Raw genomic sequence first — 4,951 nt, forward strand, 5'->3', positions numbered from 1 at the left:
ATCCTAACGTTAGCTGAGAGATGGACCAAGAACAAAAGACGCTAAGGATGCTGGCCATGCACGTGGTTCAGACTCCAGCGTGGAGCAAGGAGAAAGAATGGCTTTATAAGCAATCATGCTGTCACTGAATGGTTTCCATCCTTCTGCAACTGGAGACTGGGGTGATGAACACTGAAGAGAAAGAACAGAAGGATCCTCGTGCCATGAGCAGCCAGCTTCATTAAGTCTCCGAGGACAGGCCTGAAATGTCATTTAGCAGGAAAACATGGTTTCCCAGCATCCATTGGTGTATCTGATTATATATATATATAATGATAACACCTGAGGCTCAGTGGGTTCCCTGAGATAAAACATTTTATATAACCTGTCGCTGCATATTTACTAGACAGATGCAGGAAAAACAAGAGGGAAGTGCAGTTATTGTTTTGTTTTTTTTTTAATTTGTTTTTCCTCATTCTTTTTAACTTTAACTACATCCCCACATCTGGTGTGATCCTTCATGTGCTACCCTCTGCAGACCTTGTAAAAGCTCTAAGTCAGGGGTCCTTGGCCTGTGGGGCTTGACCCCTTTGGCAAACCTCTATCTCCAAAAATATTTGCAGTACAATTCATAACAGTAGCGAAATTACAGTTATGAGGAAGCAACAAAAATAATGTTATGGTCAGGGGTCACCACCACATTTGTTTTGTTTTGGTTTTTTTCGAGACAGGGTTTCTCTGTGTAGTCCTGGCTATCCTGGAACTCACTCTGTAGACCAGGCTGGCCTCGAACTCAGAAATCCGCCTGCCTCTGCCTCCCAAGTGCTGGGATTAAAGGCGTGGGCCACCACCGCCCAGCTTGGGTCACCACCACGTGAGGAACTGCATATAAGGGTCCCAGCATCAGGAGGGTTGAGAACACTGGTCTAAGCACATGTTGGACACACAGGAACTAGAGCATCAGGGGAGCCAGGAAGACTAGGAAGACAGAGGTGGCAAGCCAGCAGTGTGCATCCTACAGAGACTCAGTCTGCAACTGCCCGAGCGCACAGGACACATCGTCTATGGAGAAGCCAACCTTGGATTTTGGCTGAGAGTGGGTCAATTTGCAGAGTCTTCCGGTCTTTCCGATATTTCTCCTGAAAGAACTGAAGAACAAAGTTGACCTGAGGTGGGTTTTTTAAAGCAAGCAAGCAAGCAAGCAAGCAAGCAAACAAACAAACAAACAAAACCGTTTTAAACTGGAAAGATCGCTCAGCAGTTAAAGAAGATATTTTGTTCCCAATGCGTACTGAAACTCCAGCCCTGGGGGGAATCTTATCCTCTTACAGCCTCTCTGGGCACCTGGACACATACACATGTGTGCACTCACACACAATCAAAACTAAAGTAAACTCTTCACTGCTGTTTTAAGCATGTTTAGAGAAGCAGAAGAGCACTGCTGCCATCCCTATGGGGAAACACCAGAGGAGACAGGACTTGTCACACCTCCAGCTTTCTGCAGAACGCTACTTTGGAGAGGAAGCAGTTCGTTCCTTAGAAGAAATCCACTGTAATAAAGAAAGCATTTCAAACCCACATCTTTCCCATGGGACTGGCAGCCTGTAGGTGTCCTCAGAGCCTGAGCTAACTGCCACTGCAGGATGTCCTAGGCTCAGGGAGACAAAGGGGGAATGGTCCTCTGCTGTCTTCATCAACCACGCACAGGTCCACATCCTATGGCAGGTGCCAATGACCAATACTGATGCCACCATTTCCACCAAGCCTGGAGCACTAAAATGTAGTGCAGCACCCACTGTTCTGTTCAATGGAGGGACCACTACACTAAATGCGCTGTGGAATGTCTGTCCAGCAGCAAAACTCCTGGCCACCCATTTATCAGGCACAAAAAATTGAAAGCGCTGTGCTACCCTTTCACAGCCAGCTAAAATCCTAACACTCTCCCTTCGAGGGAGGCACTTCACATCTGACAACGAAGATGGATTCCACACATCATCCCGAGCATTCCCAACTCCCTGGCAACAGCAGGTTAATCTCGTGTAGTTGTTTTCATCGTTCAGGGAACGGCTTCCTGTATTTGTAAACAACAAATTCTGTCTGAAACACCCAGCCTGTATAATGGATGCTCCTGACTCACTATTTGCCAATACTGTTTGCACATCGTTAATAATGGTGTTTTTCTCTAATTACTGTGTTTGGAGTATGTTTTAAGACATTTTTTTTTTTTTTTTTTTAAATTCAGGTAGGCACGATTGTCATCAGTATGTCCAGGTCTCCCTCTGGAACACACAAAACATCTACTACCTGACCCTTGGCACTGTGGATGGGGCCACAGACCTAACCTTAAAGGGAAGCTCTAACTGCTGGTCGCCTACAAAAGCACAACTTGGGCTCTATGCACACCACCTACCAAGATGCAATAGCTTAGATCTGGGGTCCAGCCCACGTTAAAGGCTGGGTCCTCAGTTGCTGCCATTGGTTGGTAGAAGTAATGTCACGAGTTACAGCCTCATAGAAAAAAATTAAAGTTGTTGAAAATGTTGCCTTGAAAAAGATATAGGGACCCTGTTCTCTTTTCTTCTCTTCCACATGCAAATCATACTGCTTCATCCTAGTCAATGTGGAATGTACAAACAGAAGGGAAAAACCTCTCTTTTCAGACGGGGTCTCCCTGTGTAGTCCAGGTTACCTAATTCCTAATGTTCCTGCACCAGCCCCAAGTTGGGACAACATTAGTGTGTTCATCTCTATGCTAGGACAAATGTGTCTAAACAGTTGTCCCCAGAATCTCGCATGTTGAAATTGACTGAAAATTTCAACGTCAAAAATCTAGTTCTTTCAGCACCTAATCTCCCAGAAACCTAATCTCTGTAAAGTAGCTGTTGCCAGCTACTTTAGCTACAGGTATTGATCTTTACAGAAGTATACATCTTGGAAGGACATTATCAGGTAACACTGAGTAAAAACACTTCCATGAACTTCTACGTCATCATGTACCTGCATGATACACTTTCATTCTGGCAGAGATCTGTGACTCGGGTTCCCTGGGAGCTTTTCAGAAGCCAAAGCTAAGAACTGAGATGTCTTCCAAAGAACATCAACTCAAACAGCAGGCCTGACCTGACCTGTGTGTCTCTGGCCTCACAGAGACACCCCAGATCACAGAGCCTCTGAGCTCCAGCTTGCACCCCAGATCACAGCAACTCCGAGCTCCAGCTTGCACCCCAGATCACAGTGCTTCCCTAACAGTTGTGCTCATACCCTCAGCTGTCTCCTCATCCTTCATATAATCATCTTTTCCTTTCTGAGGCTTTGTTAATATTCTTAAAAATCCTTACCTCTAATCCCATTCCTCTATAAACCAGAGATTAGAATGTGGTAAATGGAGTGGTTGAGAATGCTTCAGGCAGGCTCACCGCTCGCACGCCTCTCCTTGGGTTGAGGTTGAAATGTGATGACTGACCTCAGGTGTTACCAGCTGTCTTCTGATCATTCTGGTACCCACACCATAGTCATCATCTTGGTTTCTCCAGTCAGGAATGCTTCTGCAGACACTCTCTCAGGAATGATGGAAGTTCTACTACAAAGGCAAAAGTGACTGGCAACTCTGGTAGCCAGTGAATGTTAGCCAGAAACTAAACCATGGGGAGATTTATGTCATTTGGATGAGTGAACAGATCTACAAATGATCAGATGTTGAGACTTGGTATTTCTGGTGACCAAGGGACTGAAAACATGCTGCTGTGCTCCTGTGCGGCTCGCCTTCTCAAGGTTTCTCCCAGACTGCCGGAACAACCCCAGACTCTCTAGCCAGTAATGGTGTTGTGTCACTTTTTCCGGAGAAACATAAAGAAATATTTCTTCCCAATATGGGGCAGAAATAGACCAACCCAGTCTGGTGAACCTGTGAGTTTACTGGAGTGGAGTTACTTACAGCAGCTGCATCTCCAGGTCTCCCTCATCACAATCAGGACATCCCACCACCATCAGGATACCCTCCACCATCAGGACACTCCCTAACATCAGAATACCCACCACCACTATCAGGACACACCCCACCATCAGGATACCCCCTACCAGGACACCCTCCACCATCAGGACACCCCTAACATCAGGATACCCACCACCACTATCAGGATACCCCCCACCATCAGGACACCCCCATCACCAGGACACCCACCACCATCAGGATACCCCCTACCAGGACACCCCCCCACCATCAGGACACCCACCACCATCAGGACATCCCCAACATCAGGATACCCACCACCATTATCAGGACATTCCCCATCATCAAGACACCCTCAACATCAGGATACTCACTACCACTATCAGGACACCCCCCCCAGCATCAGGACACCCCTCACCACCAGGATACCCACCACCACCGTCACACTTGACTCACAGCAGCGACATCACTCAACAGTCTCACTCCCAGTAAATTACCTCAGATATAATCTTAAGGAGAAGAGCCACATGAGGACCCTATGAAGACCTTGTAATTCCTGTGAGCCTTGTGACCTTCTCTTTTCCCTCCAAGCAGCAATGTTATTAGAGCCCTGACTCACTGACGGTCTTCTTAGGGTGAGCATGGTTGTTCTGCCTCTAGAGACCAATGGTCACACAGTCATGGAGGAAACACCTACACTTCCTTGTGATAAGCCAATGACAATGAACTTGTGTCTTCAAGGACTATCTTGGGCCACCTAGAACCAAACCAGCAGAGCCTCCCTGGCTTTTCTTGCTGTAGCATGTAAAAGCATTGCCCTTCCTCAATGCAGACCTCTCTCAGGGCCCGCCTGCATCACCCCACCACTGTGGATGAAACAGAATGCATCACCGCACCACTGTGAATGACATACAGAATGTTTCTTCTTTGGCTTCCTTCTACCCTTGCCGTTGCTCGCTGCTTAGCAACTCTGTGCCCCTTACAGACAAACAGCACAAAGGGAATTATGAAAGTATAAATCCA

Source organism: Arvicanthis niloticus, chromosome 10, assembly GCF_011762505.2.
Source record: "Arvicanthis niloticus isolate mArvNil1 chromosome 10, mArvNil1.pat.X, whole genome shotgun sequence".
Lineage (NCBI taxonomy): Eukaryota > Metazoa > Chordata > Mammalia > Rodentia > Muridae > Arvicanthis > Arvicanthis niloticus.